Source organism: Pteropus medius, unplaced genomic scaffold (genome assembly GCF_902729225.1).
Source record: "Pteropus medius unplaced genomic scaffold, Ma_sr-lr_union100, whole genome shotgun sequence".
NCBI lineage: Eukaryota > Metazoa > Chordata > Mammalia > Chiroptera > Pteropodidae > Pteropus > Pteropus medius.
This window is the reverse complement of record NW_024354886.1, coordinates 6490811-6514070: the sequence shown is the minus strand read 5'-3', so window position 1 is coordinate 6514070 and position 23260 is coordinate 6490811. Positions and strand designations below refer to the sequence as shown.

The window sequence follows — 23260 nt, the reverse complement described above, 5'->3', positions numbered from 1 at the left end:
TATTATTAAACATAACACTGGGGTTCAGGCTCATGCATAAGGAGAAAAAGAGAAACGAAAGGACTGGGAAAAAACTATTTTTATTTGAAGATTTTATGATCATTTAGAAATTAAAAAAACCCAACAACAGAAGCAGCAAATTATCAAAATAACAAAAGAATTAATCAAGGTTTTTAGCCATAAGAACAACTAACAAAAATTAAGAGCATTTCTCTATACCAGAATAACCAATAAGAAATATAATAAAAATTAGAAATAATTTACAAGAGCCAAAAAACTATAAAGCATGTACTGATTAACTTAACAAAGAAATTCATAGAAAATTTAATACTCTAATTAAAGAAGTCATTGAATATAATTTGAAATAATGGAGAGTTATTTTGCATGCTTGGATGAGATCACAATCTTATAAAGATATCAGTTGTCCCCCAAATTCATCTTTAAATTGAGTATAATCCCTGTTGACACGCCACTTGAACTTTCTGAGGAAATTTATAAATTTACCCTAAAATATATATGATAGAATAAAGGTCTTCAAATAGCTAAGCAAATCTTTAAGAAGAAACAATGCAAAGGGGAGACTTTTTCTAAGAAACATTAAGATATTCTATAGAACTAGATTATGAAAAATATATACTACAAATTCAATAGTTATTTAAAAAGAAAAAAATAATAAATTGACAAGGAAAAGGAATTCCAAAATAAGACATAGATAGAAAGCACACACACGCACACACACACACACACACACACACACACGTGCACACACACACACACACACACACACTGCTAGCCTAGTATACAATAAAGTTTGCACCATAAATTAATTGGGAAATTACAGATTTTTAAATAGGTATTATTAGAAAAAATGGCTCAGTATATAAAGAAACACAAAGTTGGATCCTGACCTAATGCCACATATAATAGCAGGTGAATTGAAGCCACCAAAGAGTGTGAAGCTTTAAATGTAACAAAATAAAACATAAAGTTTATATTTGTGACCAGGGAAAGGAAAAGACTTCTTTTTATAAAACCCCCAAAACCATAATGGGAAATATTATTTCACTGCATCAAAATTAAAAACTTTTTTTAATGAAAGCAATGGACCACTCTATAAACAAATAACAGAATAGGAGAAGATATTTGCATTGTCTAAAACCAGCCAAATATATTATCTAGAATATACAATGAACTGCAAATCAACAACAAAAAGGCAGCAACTCTTAAAGAAAAATGCATGAAGGACATAGACATGGACTTTACTGAAGAGGAAATAAAAAAGGTAACGAGCATTTGAAGAAATAGTCAAACTCAACAATAATCACAGTAAAACAAAATTATACATTATTTTATACCTATTAGACTGGAAAACATTAGAGTTAGATAATGCTGAATGTTGGTGAGCAAACAGGGATGAAGGAAGCCTCCTACTCAGCCAGTAGAAACATAAACTGGAGCAGCCCTTCTGGAGAGAATTCTGTGATACTTAATCAAAATCTTTCGGGGATCCAACAATTCCACACCTGAGAATTAACCCCCCTCCCAACTATCTAGTAAGTCCATGAGGAGACTTATACAAGAATGTTATTTATAAGTTATTGTGGTAGCAGGGAGATAGAGGCAAACTTCGTGTCTCCTAGAGAGACGGTAGGAAAAAAGCTGTGCCTGCACAACCTGGAGACCTATGAAGAAGTTAAAAGAAGTCCATTAAATGCACACAGTAACATAGATGGATCTTTAAAACAGAGTATTGAGGGGGAAAAAACGAGTAACAGAATGAGCTAGTTAGCACAAAGCCACTCACTTTAAATAAAAAATGAATGCACACAAAACAATACACATTTTGCAAGAATACTATAACAAAAAGATGCATACAAAATATATTAGAATGGTTGCCTTTAGTGAGGGAAGGGAAATTGGAAGTGGAAAATGGGGATAAAAATGACAACAAACAGAGGCGATTTTGTATGCACCAATGATGAACATGTGCCATGAAGTGAAGAATATAATTCTACCATTTACATTTAAAAAAATTTTTGAAGTGAATGACTCAAAGGAAATCATAGCTCTGAGAGCAATTTCTTCTATATTTCCATGGCAACTTATAGATAATTTCACATTTTTTTCCATCCAACTAAATAAACAGGGAATATAGGTAAAGCGTTTGATCAAAGATCAGGATTTAGAAAGGGAGAATAGGAATTAAGAAGAATACTTAGATTTTGCCTACATTTGCAGTGCCTCTCTCCAATGAATATGTATTATTCTTTTATTCCAAACCTTTTAGACTCTAATAAACATGTTCTATTTTATAAAACAAACTAGAATATGCAGGTTATCTTCGGTTCTATTCACCAAATTCTTAACTCTGCTGGTTATGGGCATATATTGCAAGAACAAAAATGTTTGAACTCTACTGGGTTTATTCAGAAGCATTGGAAATTGGTTCAACAATATCAACTCTACCCAACCATGTTTATGACAGTTCTATGTGCAGTATAAGTATATGTAATACTGAATATATGCTCTCAAAAACTCAGAAATGAAGTATGGAGATTCGATTTTTATCTAAACTGTGTTGACATGGAAAAGACTGAATTTCTCTAGGAAAAAGCCTTTTCTAGGAAATATTTTAGGGTTCTCCAGAGAAACAGAAGCAATAAGACATACATATAGATTCACTTGAAGGAATTAATTCATGTAGTTGTGGGAGCTGGCAAGTTTAAAATCTTCAGGGCAGGCTAAAGGCCCAGGGTAGAGTTGATGTGGTAGCTCAATTTTGAAGACTATCTGGAGGCAGAATTCCCTCGTCCTCAGGGGACCTCATTCTTTTTCTCTTAAAGCCCTCAACTAATTGGTAGGCCCACCCACATTATGGAGGGTAACCTGCTTTACTCAAAATCTATTGATGTAAATGTTAATTTCATCTAAAAAATACCTTCAAGGCAATATCTAAGGCACCCAAATATCTGGGTACCATAGCCTAGTCAAGCTGACAAAAATTAGCCATCGCATAGCTCAAAGTAAAACTAAAACAAATGTGGCAAAAGTGTTGAGAAAGGACATGGACCCAGTATTAACCAATTCAGACAGCTGAACCATCACTGAAGTATTGGACTGACCTCACATCCAAGGTAACATGCAACGAACGAGGTTTTAGCTTAGGATGGGTACCAGACAAACGCTGAGTGATTCAGTTGAGGGTTTTGTCACTACCTCTATAGGCTGGCTGCTTCAGACTACCCTAGAGAGCATACAAAGAAAAAAGACTAAATTAAAAGCTTTTCATCCAAACACAAGACAAGAATGGAAAATTTTGAAAAAGTACTATAGCAGTTTTAAAGGATACCTTTTGTCCTATAACCCAGCACAGATATAGATGAGGGCCAAGCCTAAGGTCTGATGATAAAAGTTATGAAGTTGTAGAAATATTAATTGCACAGCCCCACCGGATCTCTAATGCTAAGGTAAGGCCAATGGTTGAGATGGATTTGGACCCTGAGCTATGAAATGGGGACATAAGAACAGACACAGAGAAGTCTGAGAACTAGGGATTGTCAAATCCCCCAGAACATCTTTGCTGAAAGAAGCAGACCCACTGCACTAGTTATCTATTGCTATGTAACAAATAACACCAAAATTTAGCAGTTTAAAATAACAAATGTTTACAATTGGACATTATTGTCACAATTGGGAAATTTTGAATAAGGATATAAATTTGATAATATTGTATCAATTTTAAGTATCTTGGGAGTGACAATGGTATTGTGGTTATGCAGGAGAAATGTTCTTAAAACACACACGCCAAACTATTTAGGGGTGAAACATCATAATACTCACAGATTACTCTCAAATGGTTTTTACAAAATGGATAAATAAAATATAATATATTCATACAATGGAATACTATGCAAGCAATAAATATTAATGAACTACTGACAGTGCAACAACATGGATAAGTCTCGTAGAAACAATATTGAGTGAAGAAGCCAGATGCACCAAAAACACACACGATGTATGTTTCAATTATCTGTTGCTATGTAGCAAACCACCCCTAAAACTTCTGATTTAAAACAAAAACATTCGCTTTGTTATTTCTTGTGAGTCTGTGAGTTAACTGGGCTTTCAATAATATCGTAATACTAAACTTATCAGCTGATCATTTGTAAGTTATATAATGTCTAATCACTATATTGTATTCCTGAAACTAATATAACATTGACTGTTAACTCTAATTGAAAAAAATTTTTTTAATTTTTTAAAAATAAATATTTTTTTTTATATATATATAATAAAAGAAACGCTGATGTAGCCCATGAACCAAAGCACTTACAACAGCCACTCCACACAGCACCTCACATTGCATGTATGGACACTGATTATATTTTCTGGCTGCCCATCAGGTTTGAACATCTTTAGAATACTGTAAGAATACCCCCTCCTTATGAGTCTTGACTTCCCATAGTAGAATTCAGAAAACTCACTTCCCTCAGCCCTCTTTGAAGCTAGAGCACAAATACAGAATCTAAGTCCCACCAATCAAATTCAGCCCCTTGAGACTTCAACTGAGTAACAGGAGGAAATGGAGATTTTTTTGTATTCATTTCGCTGGCAAAGGTGACAGAAGAAGCAACTGGCTTTAGGGGAAGCAGTGGTTTAAAAAAAAAAGGCGAAGTTCCTGAAACAAAAGTGGCTTAGGTGTCTTCAGTACTTACTGGCTACAGTAAAGTTCCTAACAGCAGATCCAAGAGCAACATGTAGAAGCCGTGGGGCAGCAGCAGTGATGTGGCCTATCACACATGCTGGGGGAAGGGGCACCTTTATCTATTCATAATGAGCCACCTATCATTTCTGCTCTAAAAGCCTAATTCTGAGAGAAATTTATTTTAGACTTTTTGAAGTTTTATCAAACTGATTAACCATAAAGAATACAAGAGACTTGAATCAGAGCATTTGCAAAACAAAGATGTATGAAGTCAGGAAAAATTGCTACATTAGAAATTCAGTTACTTTACTACAAGGCAATAAAATAATAACCTTGGCATTATCTTCTTTACCAGAGAAAAGGTAAAGCCATTATACCTTATCAGCTTTCTAGATTAACCTCTAATAGTACAGGGCCAGCCAGGTTCTTTTCAGTCAAGGGACAATCCCTAAGACACTCAGATTTTGATCAGGCAGGATTATGAGAAAATGTTCCAGTGTGGTATTAAATAAGCAAACACAATTTTGCCTTATTTATAATGTTTGGAACATTTTTCCTGCACAATTCCTGCCTGTAAGGTACAGAACTGATCAAATAAGAGTTTTTCAGAAATGTTCTAATTCAGTATAATTAATTGGATAGTCTCTTTTATTTGGCCTATTTTAGGATTGTGACATAAAGATTTCCTTGTGTAGTTAACAAAACAAAGGTCCTGTGATATTATTTTTTACAAGGTGAAAGTTTAAGCCTTTGGTGCTGCCTAGTGGTCAAGTGGGTAGTGACTACCTAGTGGGAAAACCCAAAGATTTTTTTGAGTAAAAGCTAGCTTGACAGTTTTAATATTCTGAATTCAGGATCTGGGCTTCAGAAAGGCAATGATAAAAAAAGAATTTTCAAAAGAAACTGGTCACTTAATTAACCTAAGTATGCAGGTACCTGAGAGGGAGCAATTATCATAGCTTTTGCTCTCCCAATAACCAGAGTGACAATAAAACTTTTTATATATAAAGAAGGTAACACAGTAATTATAAGAAGTTGAAGGACTCTCAGAATCTAAGGGCTTTTGTTATCTGTTTTTTAAATGACACCATCAGTACAAAGCACTCAAAGTTATCAGGATATTAAGTGAAAGTGTTCTGATGAGAACAGAAATCTCTGCTAGCTTGGCTGTTATACTAAAGGGCAAAAAAAAATTTCTACCTCTTTTTAAGAGTAAAATGACTATTCCAAGACTAACTTTGAACTACAAGTTCTCTCCTTTTATGCTTATTAATTTTAATTCATCATTATGTGTGTGTTTTAAACATATAGAAATATGCACATAGTTAGAAGATATTAAAGCTTTTGGCTTCAGCTTTAAAATGTAACTAACCTTATTAATACAATACACTAATGTCTATGCCACATTGAATTTACCACCTCGATTTGAGTTTTGCAAAAAAGTAAATACAGACAAGACTGTATATGTAAAAGCCACTTAGTTACTCAGTATGTTTTCTCTTTGTCTCTATGAATTTTTATTTCTTTTAAGAAATTTGCAGGTAATCAAAAGTCACTTGTTAATTAACTCAATTTAAATTAATCCAAAGTCATAAAATCATTTAGGTTGAGACTACAGAGCAACATAGTCACCATTGATCTTATAAGTTTTTCTAAAAGGTGAAATTTTAAAATTTTACAAAGAGAATAAGTTGGAAAAACTAAGTCAAAGATTTTCAGCATTGTCTAAAGTTCACAAGAGCCAATTTTAAAAAAAAATAAAAGCATCTTTTATGATAATTGAATTAGATTAAATGCATATGTTTTTTATTTAAGCTTGCTTATTTAAATTGGGACAGCAAATGAGTCTAAGGGTGGGAAACGATTTTTTGTTTGCTTGTTTGTTTTTGAAAAAACAATTGACAGTGATAGAATGCAAATTAGTAGCTGTCTAGAGTGAGGAGTGCAAAGGAGTAAGAAGACTGGTTGCAGAAAGGCAAGAGGGAACTTTGGGGGTCAACAAAAATGTTCTGTATATTGATTGGAGTGGTGGTTACAGCTGTATACATTTATCGAAACTCATTCAACCAAATACATTAAACATTTCCATTTGTGTATGTAAATTGCACCTCAATAAAACCAAAAATAAGATTGAAAGTTTCATTTGTGGAGTGCTTGGGCTTCAGCAGCAGAAAACCAAATAGGTTATGTCAAGGATAGTGCTACCCAACATACCTTGTCCCTTTTTGCCCCCTAATTTAGTAGATCAGTTTTTTCATTCAATTTATTTAACTAAACTAAAAAAAAAAAAAGCAATTTACCCATTTCTCTCACCCATTCAAACCTTTTTCATAAATCAGGTAGTTTCCAATTCTTTGCTTCCAACAAAATGGAAAAAAGACCTACTCAAGTTGTTAGCTATTATATCATTTAAAGTAATTTTTGATGATACTTGACTACATGATTTAGGAAATATAATTCTGCAGAAATTCAAACAATTAAGCAAAATCTCTGTGACAAAATTCTATCTGTTGCAATCCACTTAATTATGTGCACAAAATTTCCAAGTACATGTACGTAAAAGGAGAATTCAAAATAAAACTGATGCCAAATTTTGTCTTGTTCTAGAAATAAGTATTATTTATCCACAGGTACATTAAACTAATTGGGAAGAGCTCCATCTATTCTATTAAGAGATTCAGTGCCAAGATAATTTTACTTTCATGGGTGACACTTATAAAAATATGTAATAAATTTATACTATTTTGAACTATTATGTACTGTACCTAATTGCAATAAGTCAAATAAAAGAAACATTTTAATTCTTCGAAATTTATAGAAACTTTATAGTGATTGACTTTGTTGTTACAGAGAATTATGATATGGTGAACTTCCCCCCAAAATTGCAAGTTTAAATTTAGGATAAAATTCTGGCAGGCAAGTTGAGAATGAAATTGAGAAAAAGAGAAATAATACAAAATGTCTGCATGTTTATATTTATGAAATAGATAATGGCATGTATAAAATCTTGGATACATTTTTTAAATGATGTAGCAGTTTTATTTTTTAAATGCTAATATTGACCAGAAACTTATATGTTTTTAAACTTACAATAAGAACCTTTTGTCAACTTCAAAACATATGGGGAGAAGACTTCCGCTTCTGAGACACGGAGTGGATGTACTTTTTACTGTTCCTCCTGCTAAGTACAACTAAAGGTCCTGGACATTAGTTTAAAACAAATATAAGAAGACTCCGAAAGGTTGTGAGAAGGCGGCAGATTTGCTAGGGACTTCAGGACCCCACGATGGTAAGTCCCCTGGGTTTTCTCTTTGCCTTATGTATCTCAGACTTAGAATTCAAAAAGTCGGCAACCCCAAAACACCAACAGCCACAGAGAATAAAGGCGGGGGCAGCCTCAAAAGACAGACAGAAAACTTTTAGACAATTGCTCTACTCCAGCCAAACCACACAAAAATCTGATTCCACCCCCACCAGCAAAGGCCCATTGAGGAGCCTAGACTTCCATCCTTAATAGACAGTAAACCCCCAACACACACCCCAGGGAGGTGTCAGAAAAAATGAGTAGGGAGCCAGATCCTTCATCCCTTCCCAGTGGAAATGCGCCCCTCCCCGCAACCCTCACTGTGTCAGTAGAGACCTAAATATCTCCTACCTAGGTAATAAAGCACTTCTTCCTCAACCCTCTGCGGTGGAAAGTCCAGATTTTTATCACTACCTAGAGCTAATCAAGTGACCACCCCAACCCGTGACCCTCACTCCCATCTTGGTATCAATACTACTCCCAAGTGGGGAGTAGTAAGAGGCGCTCCAACCAGCAGAGAGGGATCAGTGAATGCCTAGACGGGAGTCAGAATTCCCACTCCAGTAATGAGGACCCCTCTGAGGTGTCAATGGAGGCTGACTGGGGAATGTGGACTTCTGGAAGTAATAAAGTTCACCCACCTACCCCTGTTGGAGTGGTGTCAGAAGAAGCCATATATACCGTATGATTCCATTCATACAATAACCATGAAATGACAAAAGAATAGAAATGGAGACTAGATCAGTGGTTGCCTGTGGTTAAGGACGTGGTTGGTGCAAGTGGGACAAAGGTGGGAAAACCATAAAAGTAACCTTGAGAGATACCTGAAGAAGATATTCTGTATCTGGAATGTATCAATGTCAATATCCCGGTTGTGAAGTTTTGTAAGATGTTACAGTTGGGAAGAAACTGAGCAAAGGGTAAAGGATTCATGGGTTCTATCTATATTATTTTTTACAACACCATGTGAATTTACAACTATTTCAAAATAAAACATTTCATTTTAAAATGTGTATGAAGACATTAATAGTTTTTTAAAATATTTTTAGGAAATGCGTGAGCAGAAAGTTTTTTTAATTTAATTTTTTTATTTTTTAATTAAGTTTATTGGGGTAACATTGGTTAATACAATTATATAATTTTCAGGTGTACATTATAATTTAATATCTGTATATTCCATTGTGTGTTTACCACCCAAAGTCCAGTTTCCTTCAGCTGCCATATATTTGATCCCCTTTACCCACTTCACCCTCCGCCTATATTTGACCCCCTTTATTTGACCCCCTTTACCACATCTACCTCCCCACTCCTCCTCCACCCCTTACCCTCTGATAACCACTAGTCTATTGTCCATGTCCATGAGTCTCTGTTTGTTTGTCCTGTTCCTTTGTTGCTTTTAGGTTTATATCCCACATATAAGTGATTTTCAACTTTTTCTGTCTGACTTAGTTCACTTAGCATGGTTATCTTGAGTTCTATCCATGTCGTTGCAAATGGCTGCATTTTATCTCTTCTTATGGCTGAGTAACATTCCATGATATATATTTGCTACAGCTTCTTTACCCAATCATCTATCATAGGACACTTTAGTTGCTTCCATGTCCTGGCCGCTGTGAATAATGCTGCTATGAACATCAGTGTGCAAATATCTTTTCAGATATGGGTTTTCAAGTCTTTGGAGTAAATACCCAGTCGAGGAATTGCTGGATCATATGGTAGATCAATTCTTAGTTTTTTGAGGAACCTCCATACTGTTTTCCATAGTGGCTGTACCAATTTGCAGTCCCACCAGCAGTGTATGAGGGTTCCTTTTTGTGAGCAGAAAGTTTAAGTGAACATAATTACATCTGTAATTCTGGTTACAAATAAGCCTGGGTAATTTAGCCCGACTTTTGTGTGACCCAGTTCTAGACTACTGTTCTCAGTTTCTGCTATTGCTCGCTGTTCAGATATCTCTTGAGTTGCAGGACAACCAAACTCCCACGATCCAATTTGCTCTCACTCACCTGGGCCTTTGGGAGAGAAAAGAAAAGGAAATGGAGAAAGAGTATTTTCCCTTTGCCCTATTGTTCTCAGTTATGGGCTGAATTGTATCTCCCACCTCCTCTAAAATTTATATGTTGAAGTCCTAACCCCTAATACCTCAGAATATGACTTTATTGGGAGATAGTGTCTTTAAAGAGGTAATTAAGTTAAAGTGAGACTGGGACCTAATCCAATATGACTCATGTTCTTATAAGAAGAGATTAGGACACAGGCACGTACAGGGGAAGACCATGTGAAGACATTGGGAGAAGATGACTGTCTCCAAGCCAAGAACAGAGAGCTCAGAAGAAACCAATACTACTGACACCTTGATCTCAAACTTCTAGCCTCCAGAACTGTGAGAAAATCAATTTCTGCTGTTGAAGCCTCCTAGTCTGTGGTACTTTGTTATGGCAGCCCTAGCAAACTAATACAGCTTCCTGTGTTTGGACCTAGGCCTAGTCCTTTTTAATTAAGGAACTGCTAAGATGAGATTGTAACATTTAATAAGTCTTTAATGAAGATTTGAGCACAAGTGAAGAAAATGACAATAGAAAATCCTTCAATTTTGGTGGCAAATATGAATCTTAGAGACCACAGACCCAAGCCCATCTAAGAGTTTTCCAACTGGAAGCAGATCAGCTATGGCCGATACTCCCAATGCCTGCTCAAATTGGGCTTCTTACTACTGGCATTTGCATCTCTTTCCTGATGGCTTTCTCAAAAGCCAAGGAGGCCACTCTGCCTCATTCGCAACCTACTGGAAAGGACAAAGAATTTATATGCCAGGAAGCAGCCTTCAACCAGTGACTGCTGGGAGTCAGTGTGTAGTTACCCAGCTCCCACACTCCTCAGCTGGAGTGACTCTGAGACATGTGTTCTACATCATGTCCCAGAGTTTCCGCCATGGGGTTAAGCTCCCACCATTCATGCTTTATTGGCTGCCCTCCCCTCCCTAACTTCCCCCATCTGCTACTGAAGTTTTTTGCTCCTCCAAAATAAACTGCTTTCACTTGTTTTTGTCTCAGGAACTGCTTCTGGAAGAAACAAGACTAAGGCACCTGGCTGGTTTCTTGTTTACTTCACAATACTTGCTTGGTACAAGTCAACTTCTCTCTACCCATTGCCCAAGAGCAATTAATAATGGCTCTCTGTCATAGTGCCAGGGTCTCCAGCACCCTGTCTCTCAATAACTCCTTATACTTTTCTTTTTTTGCCAAGATCTTTCCTTCTCCAGCATGGGTAACAGTCAATTCTATTGAATATTAAGCAAACACAGTTTCTAAACTGTCAGAAATAGTTTTATTTTGTTCTAATTTACAGTAAGAGACTATACACCCTCTGTGGTCCTGCCCAAAATAACTGAGTTGAGGGGGAGCACTGATCATCTGAGACAGTTTAAATAAATCACAGAGTGCAAGGGTCCCAGTCCAGCTTCTGACACTTTCTCCTCAGCCCATGGATTTGTATATCCACTCCAAGGAAGAAAACTGGCTCTAACTTTACCAAGAGTCCTTTCCAAATCTATTATCTGTAGCATAAATATTGACTTCAGATATTTACTAATGGAGGCGGTTCTCCCAACTTGCCTCTACCATGGTTTTCAAACATAAATTTTAAATTCAGGAGCTTAATCTTTGATCACCATTGTTTTGCTGTGGTCACCCAAGGCATGAAGGGAAAATGCCTTATGTGCCTCTATAGAAAAAAAAAAAACAATCCTCAGTCGGTGTCTCAGAATTTGTCCTGAATATGTAAATGCACAGGAAATGTCCTAGCAGAATGCATACCACATTGCACAGTCACCTTTGGGAAGCAGAGTGAAATGGGGAAGAGAGAATGGCAAGGAAGACCTTTTACCCTATGCTGTTTGATATAGTTTGAACCTTTTATTAAAAGAATAAATTTCGGTATTTATATGGAATTTTTTAAATGATAAGAAATAGAACTTTTAAAGAAATGAATGAATTTCCACAAGGTGGTTGTAGAGAATCATAATATCACTCTGAAACTGAAGGGCGAAAGGAAGTATTCATTAAGCTGAGGACCAAATGCTATAGCCCATTCACAGCTACAAATATTTATTAACTAGTTCGGCCTAAGGTTTAATTTTTCCATAAATGGCAGGTGATGTCGTATTACACTCTTCTGAGCAATGCTTTCTGGTTATATTCTCCTATAACGTGCTTTTCTGTTAACTGGCCTGAGATGTACCACTATGGAAATTGAACAATTGGGATCCATTATGGTCAGAACTGATAAAACCTTAGGAAGAGATCCACACACTGATAATAAAAAATACTCTTTTTCCTTAAGTGATGTGAAATTGTAGTAGCATACGCTGGATCTGCACACATTCCTCTCCTTGAGTCTTCCTGGATGGAAGGAGGCATGAGTGTTCTGAAGGAGGAACAAACACAAGTGGGCTGCAGCATCCTTACCTAATCCTCACCATGTATGACTGGTCTGCATCAATGACCACTATGTCTTTGCCCAGTGGCTTTGCTCATTCTTTTTACTCTATCCCCTCCCCAGTTAGGCCCCAGACAGTAGGTGTGAGATCTGGATGTTCTCACCTGTGATGCGCTATTTCTTTTCTCTAGAGGCCAGATTTGGTTTCTAACAACCACCTGTATCATCTTGCTGGGACCCTTTGAAATGGGTGCCAGATTTACTTCACTATGGCTGGAGGTCACCATGAACTCTCAGATTTATTTCCCTTGGGCTCTAAAATCTGCCAGGATTAGACAGCAGTTTAATCTTTGCATGTGTTCTATTAGATCCCACCCCACCTGTGCCTTATTAATTTTCTTTGATTCTAACGAGGGCCAATTCCAGTAGAGGTACAAGTCAGGCTCCTTCATCATTAGTCAGAGTTCCCAGTAAATTGTGCTGGAAATCCTTAGCATTTTAGCAATGTAGTTCTTTCTCCCCTATGACTAATAGGCGAACTAGGCTTATTTCTGAGTTCAAAAGTCTCTCTCTGGGTCACTTAATTGTTCCTGTTTGGTTATTTCATTCCCCACAACATTTCTCTCACTATTTATTTTCCAAAAACTTTTTAAGGCAAGGTAACCCTTTGTTGATCTCACAGGTTGCAAGGACCTTGTCAGTTTACAATCCCTTATTTTTTATTTTTTACACCTACGGCACCTGGTCTTTCTAGGTGGTCTCCCATCCAAGTACTAACCAGGCCCGACCCTGCATAGCTTCCGAGATCAGATGGGATCAGGCTTGTTCAGGGTGGCGTGGTCGTAGACCTATTTTCAAATTTGAAGACTTGCTTGTTCCTGTGCTTTCTCCCACTTTAGCATCCTGAGTCTCTCGCCAAATAAATCTGACAATGTTAGATGTTTTGATTTTTGTCTAACGATTTTAAAATGTGATTTCAAAGGGAGTTCTAATTCATAATTCTCTGGTAACTATTGTAGATGTGCATAATTTTGTATAGACTTAGTGGTCGTTTATATTTCCTTTTTCTGTGAAATGCCTATTCACATCTTTTGACCATTTTTCTCTTGGATTATTGTTAAATATTCTGGATATAATCCTATGTAAATTATGTGTGATGCAAATAAATCTAGTTTGTAGATTTTGGGTTTTCTTTCTTTAGAGTGTACTTCTATAAAAGTTTCCGATTTTAATGTGGCCAGATTTATGAACCTTTCATTTTTATGTTTTTTTAATTTGTATCTTACTTAATAAATATTTCCCTACCTCAAAGTCATACAGTTATTTCTTTTACATTTTCATTTGAAAGTTTTAATGTTTTGTCTTCAACATTTTTCTCCTTAGTTCATCTGGAATTTGTTTTTATGTATGATTAATGTATATACAATTATTACAGTGTCATTTATTGAATAGTACATCTTTTACCCACCTGTCTTTAGTGCCCACTCTTCAGATACAAGGGCGCCTGCTGCTGTCTTTCCCTTCTATTCCATTGGTCCGGTTTGTCCACACACTCTACCACTATCAATAGTGCATGGTTTTAACTACAGTGGCATTATAGTATCTTGTTATATTTTAGGGAAGTGCCCCAACTTCCTCTTTGTCTTTAGCAGTATCTTGCCTCTTCCCAACCCTGTACATCTTCATTTTAGAATAAATTTGTCTAAATTCCATAAACACCCTATAGAGATTTTTCTAGGAATTGTATCAAAGCTATAAATCATATTGGGGAAGACTGACATTTTTTGTAATATTGAGGCTTCCTAACCATGATTATGGGATATCTTTTGATTTAAACAGAACTTCATCAGTGTCTTTCAATGCTTTTAATTTTCCCATTAAGATCTTGCATGTCTTTTCTTTCTGAGAATTTATTACTGATTACTATAAGTTTTCCATTAAATCAGATTATTTCATCACATTTCCTACCTTTTTGATTTGATAGAAAAATGCAATTAAGATTTTGTGTATTTATCCAACCACCTTGTTATACTTATTAATTCTTATGTCTTAGATTCTTTTGTATTTTCTCTGCAATCATATCATATCACCTATAAATAATGAAAGCTTGCTTTCTTCCCTTCTAATCCTTCTAACTTTTCTTTCTTTCTACTTTCTGTCTTATTTGTTAATTTTTTGGCTATTGTTAAAAGCCACCCCTCTTTCTCTGCCTAATTAATTCTACTATGTCTTTTTCCATTTCACATTATAAAATTTGACTTTTTATAAGGGTCTACCTCTTTTTAATTCAATGCCAATAATGGAATTTTTGTTCTTAGCCTTGAACTGTTGGTGAAAATATTCTCAGCCAGATAAGAAGAAAAAAATGTTCTTTCCTGCCCCCGAAGCTGGGGACAAGAATGAATGTGTTTTATTAACATAAATTTGTCTTTGTAAATAACAATGATAATTTGTCAAACTCCTAGACTTCAAAGACTTTAGACAAGACCTTTTAAAATGACCCTTACCTGTAAAACATCTGTAATTTTGACCACTCATCTTTCTTAATAATTTAGTGCTATGGTGATAATATTAACATCTCCATCTACAGGAAGGTAAAATATTTTGTGAATATTTTATGTCAAATTAGAAAAGAATCATTAGCAATCCCCTTTTCTTACACACACAGAATAAAATGACTCTACTGGATTTTTATTAAACAATGTGTAAGAGACTGTTGGATGACTGATCCAAGCAAAGAATGGAGACACAAGGAGCTTAAAAATGAGCCCACAATAAAAATAATAATAAATTTTTAATTTAAAAAGTCAAGATAAATCTCTATTTAGGTGACTGCTGCCTCTGTGATCTTTCCCTAGCTAGTGCAAAACTGTATTGTTAAGGAATTATTTGTACTGAAAATCCAGAACTATTAGAAAGTAAGAAAACAGAATTTTATTTTGTTGTTGATTTTTGTTGAAAGGTTTTTGCCAGAAGTCACTGGTGGTATGGGTCTAGGTAGAGTCTTATCTGTGAGTGTACATCAGTTCAATCAGAGCGGGCAGTCTCAAACTTAAGTGCATTGAAATCTCCTGGAGGATTATTGCAATACAGATTCCTGGACCCCACATCCAGTTTCTGATTCAGTAGGTCTGGGTTCAAACCTGAGAATTTGCATTTGTAATACATTTTTAGGTGAGGTCGAAGCTGCTGGTCCAGAGACCACATTCTGAGAACCACCGATATAGGAGAACAATTGTAATTCCAGCATATGCCTTATCATTTTTTTCTGAGTTGATCAAGATATAATTATTTCAAGCTATAATTCAAAATGATTCTCCGTGAAAAATGAGGCTGAGATAGAGAGTATTCCCACCCTGCTGGTGGACACAAATGCAGAACAGAGGTTCCAACTGGTTGCTTTTCTTCAGTAACAGGGATCCACAACCTGCCATCTCAAGATTTTAATTTAAAAAGTGGGAAGGGAAGAGAAAGAAACACAGGGAAGCTGTGTGATTTTTTTTCCCCTCTTCCAGATACGTACATTTTCTCCTTACTTTTCCTTGGAAGGAAAGTGTTACTGTGCAATCTTCAGCTTTCCCAAGAAGTTAAAGATTTCTTCTTTATTTGAGTGTGAGATTTATTTCTCCTGTGTAAAAGCCCATGTGAACTGTGTGTTTAGGACTCTTATATGTATATTTGTGGGTGAGAATTACTTGTAATTTCTCTTTCTTCTAGTATCTTTGACCTGTTTTTAACAAATAGGTTATGTTTTTAACATAAAAGCCTCATAAAATGAGTAGGGGGTATATTCTCTTTTTATTTTCTGTAAGAACTTCTGCAGGATTAGAATTATTTTTTCTTTAAGTGTTTGGCACATCTTGCTGGTGTAGCAATCAGGGCTTGACTTTCCTTTGTGAGAAGACATACAGTAATTCAATTCCTTCTGTAGATGACTAAAATGAAAGATTCAATGTGACTGAAAAATGAGTTGTCATTATGTGGTACCCCCAACCAGCAGCTAGCTTCAGAAAGAAAGAGCAAAGCCCCTCTCCACCAATTGTCATTTCCTAAAGGAAGATCACTCTGGCTCAGGGCTCCTTCCCTTAAAGATGAGTCTAAGGGAGAAGAGGGAATGGCTCAGAGAAGACCTCTGAGTTACCTTGGGAGCAAAGGCACTAAGTGTTCAGTTCAGGAAGAGGGATCAGTGTTTTTCAAACTTTTTAAAAAATGTTTTATATATATATACATATATATATCCATATATATATATGTACTTGCTAATTCACACACACACACACACACACACACACAAATATATTTAACTGAAACAAACATTTACGAAACTATACTTACACTCACTATCCGTGATGCAGGCTGGTGTTTTCCATTCTATTTTATTCTATTCCATTCCACTACGTATACATTAAAATATTTGTTACAAAATATATATACATTTTATATATTACTATACTGTGTATTATATTTTTAAAGATAAAATATTTTATGTGTAAATAGTATATATATTTTTTAATATTTTTATTCCATTCCTTATATATCGTCTTCCAGGGTCGTCGATGAGGTTTGGAAGTGGACGTATGAGCTCGGCCAGTGCTGAGGATTCCCACGACCCCACATTTCCACATCCATGTTACCTGCGGTTTCAGGTTACTCTGTTCAGGGACAGATGACGTCCCTCTTCTTCACCTGCCTGTGGGGAAGATTCCAGGGTTAGTCAAGATTCGCATCTATCGTCAGCTGGAGTGGACTTAAATGCTAAGTTCCTGCTTCATGCTGTGGCATCTGGGAAACATGGTAGGGCTGCTAGAAATCCCCCCACCGCTCCTTTCACCGCCTAGCCGCAGAGGTGAGAATCGTGGTGAGAAGCCACCGGAGGTGGACCAAGAGAAGAGAAACTGCCTTTGAGAGGAAAATGCTGAAGCGGTAACACACTTCACCTCCTCCACACACAACCTTCTTACGCCTCCCTCTTCCAACTCTGGCCCCTCCCCTTCTTTCCACTCTGTACCTCCTCTTCCACCCCTGTCCACCTCTCTCCTCCCCGCACCTTCCCTGCAGGCGAATAACTCGCTACGTAGCAGCTGCTCAGGGGCTGCGAGGGGCAGGCAGTTTGCCCAAGCTATGAGAGGTGGGAGTCGGGTCGCGGGAATGCTCAGTGCGGGATACTTCTGGGTCGCCGCGCCCCTGCCTGGCGCCGCTGCCTGGCGGCTGGGGGCCGCGTGAGCATGCGGCCGGGGTTGGGCGGGAGCAGGAGAGGAGGAGTGTGGGGTCACAACGCTGCGAGCCGGAACTGCGCAGACCACAAGGGAGAAGCTTGGGGGCGGTGCGCGAAGGCTGGGCGTCTCAGGTCACCACTGGGCCGCCCTCAGGGACTTCTGGGAACCGACTCCTCCCGGGGAGCGCGGAGAATAACCCAGCTGGGGTTTAAGCAGGATGGTGGGGCAGTGTTCCTCCGCCCTCACAGCGCCGAGCAATTATAGTCTCAGGGCCAAAGGTGGATGAGGCCGGACCCCTCGTTCTGGACCCAGCCAAGGCGGATCCCGGCGGTGGGTGATGCGTGGCGAGTCTTGCTTTTCCAGCGGCCGTCACTGAAATGCCTGCACCCGGGCCTGGAGACTTGGACAGAAATGGACACTGCGGCTCGAAACACCAGGCTCAGTGGAAGATGCCTGTTGTGCAAACTCCTGGAGCGCCTGCCTGGAGAAAGAGACATCCGCACGCTCTGCGAATACCTGAAGGATGCGCAAGAGACGCCTTTACTGGGTGAAATTTGGGACGGTAGTTATGTCCCCCAGGGATCACCCAGCTGGGGTAGTGAGGAAGGGGTGCAGACTTCTAGGCTAGATTCCTCTCTCGTTCCCCCCGTGGAGCCCTGGAGTGAGGTGAGGTGGCGGAGAACAGTAAGAAGGGGCCTCGTCCCTGACGACGGAGGGAGGGGAGTCTGCCCAGACCTTTAGACCCTTCGCTTGAGGGAGATGTACTCTGGGTGTTCCTGTTCTGGCGGGATTATGTAAGGAATCCAGGTCCTTTGGGGAGGGTCCCAGGAGAATACTATCCCTTCAGATCTCACCGCGTTACTGTGGATGTAACTCATTCCTCTCAACCTGAGGTGGTCTCAATTTGTGGAACAGCTGTTTTGTCTCTCAGACACCACCCTCAGCCAGAGATGGGGTGCAGGGGATTTGGGGGGAAGGAATCTCCTCTTAGACCAGAGAAGTCAGGAGCCATCCAAGGAACTTAAGCAGGACCAGGGTTCCAGACTAAAGAGTCATAAGTCCTCTCCTCTCCCCATCCTAAAGCCATCTTCCTATTCTTCCTATTCTTCATTCTGGTTATTAGAGTGGAGTTTGAATAATATAATTGAAAAACTTGAGTAGAAAGAGTGAGGATACCAGGTTTCTTTAGCTTGACTTGTGAGTTTCCCACTCTAAGTAGGTGAGATATACAATATCCTGTGACTCTTATGGCAGGCCATAGATGATCCTGTGTTATAAAGCAGGGGCCCCAACACCAGGGCGGTGGACTGGTACCGGTCTGTGGCCTGTTAAAAACTGGGCACACAGGAGGTGAGTGGCCAGTGAACAAGGAAGCTTCATTTGTATTTGCAGCCACTACCCAGCGCTGGCATCACCGCCTCAGCTCTACCTCAAATCATCAGGCATTAGATTCTCATAGGAGCACCGGTCCCTGGTGCCGAAAAATGTTGGGGCCCACTGAAGAGGATGGAAGGGAGTATGACCATCAGGCAGGAAAGTCTCAACCTGGTAAGGGGTAAGTGTGGCCAAGAAACCATATCCGAGGGAGACAGCATGATCATGTGAGTTTTACTGCTGCTTGGGTCAGGAGAGGTGAGGCAAGAACCTGGTAAAAACTCACACTGGTGGTCAGTCTAAGAGTCAGTCAAAATGGAGAATTGCAAAATCAGCAGTTCAGGTTTTCCAGGCATCTTACTGCCCAGTGTCAGGCTTCTGGCAGGTATGACCAATCCCTGTGGGCTGAGTTCCGTGTGCCTGGTGTGCATTCGGATCACCAATGCATATTCATAGGGGCTGGGGAAACTGAGCCAGGAGCCTGGAGAGTGACCAGAAGAGCACTCAGACACCTGAGAAATGATTCCCTTATCTTCAAGAGATCTACTCCAAGAACTCTCTTCCATTTCCCAAAATTTTCACCAGTGATTCAATGGGAGGATACCAGATCACAGACTAGATTGAAAACAAACAGAAAAACTCTAGGTGAACATGTAGGTGTGTGTAACTGGTGCTATGCAGCTGTGTGATCTGTTAGTCAAAAGAGGTATATACCCTTATTTGTGTATATGAGGAGCAAATTTGAAGTCAAAGAAACTTGGTGTTGTCCCCAGATGTAGGTTTGTTGGAGAAAAGCTGCTGCTCCAGGATAGACTTCGGGCAGAGCAATCGTCTAATGCCAAGCACTTATGTCTCTTTTCCCCCATTGTTTCCAGATTCTACCTTGGGTCTGGCATTAAAATGTTTACACTACTTCAAATACAAGACTAATAGTTTACTCTAGGACCTCACGACCCCCACTTGTACCCTAGCCTCACTCAGGTCAGTTTCTTTTCACAGGTCATTTTCTCTTCACAGGTAGTAGAAGAGGGTAATATCTTCATCTTCAAGTAAATAAGGGAGAGCAATTTAAAACATTGGTTCTCTGCTGTGGGAAGAATTGATGAAAATTAAAGAACCTACTGAGCTAAAGGGAGCTTTGGAGTTTGGTGATTTGGGGTGTGGGGCAGGCCCTCCAGAATGCCAAGGGCTTCAAGACTAGTATATCTCTCCCTAAGTGTTTCCTTCCTCAATTTGAGAGGGCTTTCTAGCATAGAACTGAAAAAATGTCTACTCCTTCGTGTCTCTGCTGACACCTGGATTCTCTTCTCCAGTTGTATGTCCGTGTTCCTATTAGTGTAACACAGGAGGGAGAAGACTATTTCAGTGGACTTCCCTTCACATCTTTCTAAAAGAAATGTGAAAAATTATATGCCTCCTCCCACAGGCTTAAATTGATCTGAAATTCTCAGCATTCGATTCAAATAGTTGCAAAGAATATAATTTCCAACATATATATATATATATAAACATGTTTAAATAAATGTTTAATCATTCTGTCACATGTTCAGAGGAATCTGAATACCATAATGTTTTGACACCTATAATTAAAATTTTAAATCCACGAACACCTCCTTAATGGCTGGAAATTTTACATTGCTCCTTTTTATTCCTTTGAATTTTTCATTTTACTCCCCCTGTAGCTTTTTTTTTAAGTTTTCAAACCTGGCTACATCCTAATATAATGCACTTTTATTCTTGGAAATCTTTTCTTGATCTATCTATTATGCTTCCTTGTAATAAACTATGTTCTTAAAATGAATTTATTTCCTGTTCTAAGTGTTTAAAAAGTCATATGTATTATTAAGATAATATTACAATTACTAGAGATACACAGTTGATCAAAACTATAAAAAACAGATTTTGGTAAATAAAATTATAAAAAGTGTAAATTTTTAAAAAGTAAAATTTAACTGAAAATGCATTTCCTACTGAGATGGATAGGGGCTTTATTTTCCCAACTTCATGTTGATGAAAGTTACTTATCATTATTATGAGGCTGGTTCTATATGATTTCTATTCCCTTTTTAAAGTTTTACCATGGAATAACTAAAGAATATTGTCCACGTAAATAAGCATGGGAACAGAATAAGTATGAGAATGGAAAGAATTTTGTTGTAGCAACTTCACACAATTTTTAAAATTTCTTCTTAGTTACATGCCAAAAATCACAGTGAGCTATTATTAAATATTATTTTTAATAGTCTCATAACTTGAGTTTAGAATTCTTCAATTTTGTTGAAGCAAAGAATTAGAAGCTACCTGATTCACAAAACTAGTTTTACACCTATATTAGGTTCTTTCATTTTCTTAATTCTTAGAAGTATACTCAAAAGGCTTTATCTATTCTTATGAAAAAAAAAAACAAATAATTATACCTGTTTGTGAATCTCAATTAGATGAAATGGGATAGAACAAAACAAACAAACCCTGAAATTGGAAATTAAAAATCAACATGCTTTGAATAGAGATCTTTTCTCATTTTTTATGTCATATAGAAGTACCTTTAAAAAGAATGACAGAGATGGACACTTTAAAATAATGTGTGTGTATAATTTCACTGTAGAAATGATTAATTTTATAATCATGCATTTGACAAATGTAGAACAGTGTGTCAACATCGAGGAAAGAGAAATTAATCCAAAATAAGTGAACCTAGACCTCTAAAGTTTAGGGCATTATATCCAAGACTGCTTTTAAGAACATTTTGTTCTATCCATACATAAGTGAATTTCTGCTTTTAAGAACACAATTTAATCTATTTAGTGGAAATTAACAGCAAAATGAAGAGAAGATATTAGGTCATCAATAAGTTTAAGTACAGAAATTCTATTACTGATTGCTATGTGTATTATTTACAGTAGAATCAACAAATTATTTCCTTCAGATTAATCTAAATCTAGTGAGTGCGCAATAAAAATAAATGAGCAGAGAAGTAATAGTATATCATAAACCTGTACCAAAGTAGAAAAATCTGTATATATGATTCAGTAATATTTGGTAAAAGTTAATGAAAATATTTCCCCTATGAGTCTGAGTAAGTTCAAGAAAATGTACATTAAAGTACTCCTAATATGCGTTTATTTTTACTCCAAATGTAATGTTGATATGTCAGTGAGAAATGTCGAGATTTTTGCCTCCACTAGCTTGAAATCAAGCAGAATAAGCAAGTGAAGTAAAGATGAGTCGTGAGTGAATGAGCCTAGTATTTCTTTACATGAGTTTTGTAAGTTTAGAACATTCTAATCCTAAAACAGATATGGGTTGGAACTGTGCCATGAGTTTGTCGCCTGATTGAAATTTTTAAATGTTAGTATTCCTTGCCAATGCTAAAGAAGCCATTCATTTTTTACAATTATCAGGAAAGTTAGCCTCAAGGTCATCAGAAGAAAAATTTTCAGCATTCCAGCTTCTCCACCAAGAATTTATCTGAGTCCAGAACATTGTAATATAGGCCAAAACTCCCCCATTTCTTATGCTACATGTCACCTACAACAAAAGGATATTCAACCTGGAGTATTACTGACATTTGGAGTTGAATAATTCTTCATCGTGGGGGGCTGTCTTCTGCATTTTAAATGTTTAGCAGCATTTCCCACTTCTATCCACTAGATGCCAGTAGCACCAACCCTCAGTTGTGACAACCACAAATGTCTCCAGATATTGCCAGATGTCTCCTGGAAGGCAAAATGGTTGAGGATCATTGCCCTAGATAGGAATATACATGCAAGACAAAGAAAGATACAAAGCTGTGACTAAGAGAGCCTTCATAAACAGGTTTTGAATTGTCCTTTTCTTTAGTACTGAGAAATATCTTATTCTTAGGTCAAAGCACCATATTATATTTGGGATAGGTAAGCAGTATGCCTTTTTTTGTAAAGTGGGAAAAATAATTGTGAAAGAGGAAGTGGGTATAGAGTACTGTAAGAGCAGTCATAAGCACATAACTTTAAAAAAAAAAAACTGCCTTACAACTGTCTTAAAGCATTTGCTTAAGCACATCATTTTAAAATTTGTGCCCATGGATGTTGGAGGTATAGATTCCCTTAAAAATTTCTGTACCTATAAATCCATTGGAAAGTTTTCTGATACCCCCAGAAATCCAAGAACCCCCTTTTGAAGACTACTACTCTTGGGGACTGGTACAAACACTGATACAAATACAGGGTCATGGTGGATAAAGCA

The 23260-nt window shown here is 37.4% G+C and overlaps 2 long non-coding RNA genes and 1 pseudogene across 2 annotated transcripts; 1 reads left to right on the top strand and 2 right to left on the bottom strand.

Moving 5' to 3' along the window:
* Nucleotides 1-13175: 13175 nt before the first annotated feature.
* Nucleotides 13176-13294, bottom strand: LOC120597743 (uncharacterized; annotated as a pseudogene).
* A 3655-nt stretch (nucleotides 13295-16949) lies between these two features.
* LOC120597683 (uncharacterized) lies at nucleotides 16950-18140 on the bottom strand. Its single transcript, XR_005651432.1, has 2 exons — nucleotides 17494-18140; nucleotides 16950-17136 (listed from the first exon to the last, which is right to left on the bottom strand). It is a non-coding gene; the product is annotated as an uncharacterized LOC120597683 (long non-coding RNA).
* On the top strand, nucleotides 17025-21440 carry LOC120597682 (uncharacterized). Its single transcript, XR_005651431.1, has 2 exons — nucleotides 17025-17155; nucleotides 17285-21440. It is a non-coding gene; the product is annotated as an uncharacterized LOC120597682 (long non-coding RNA).
* The last annotated feature ends 1820 nt before the right edge of the window (nucleotides 21441-23260 follow it).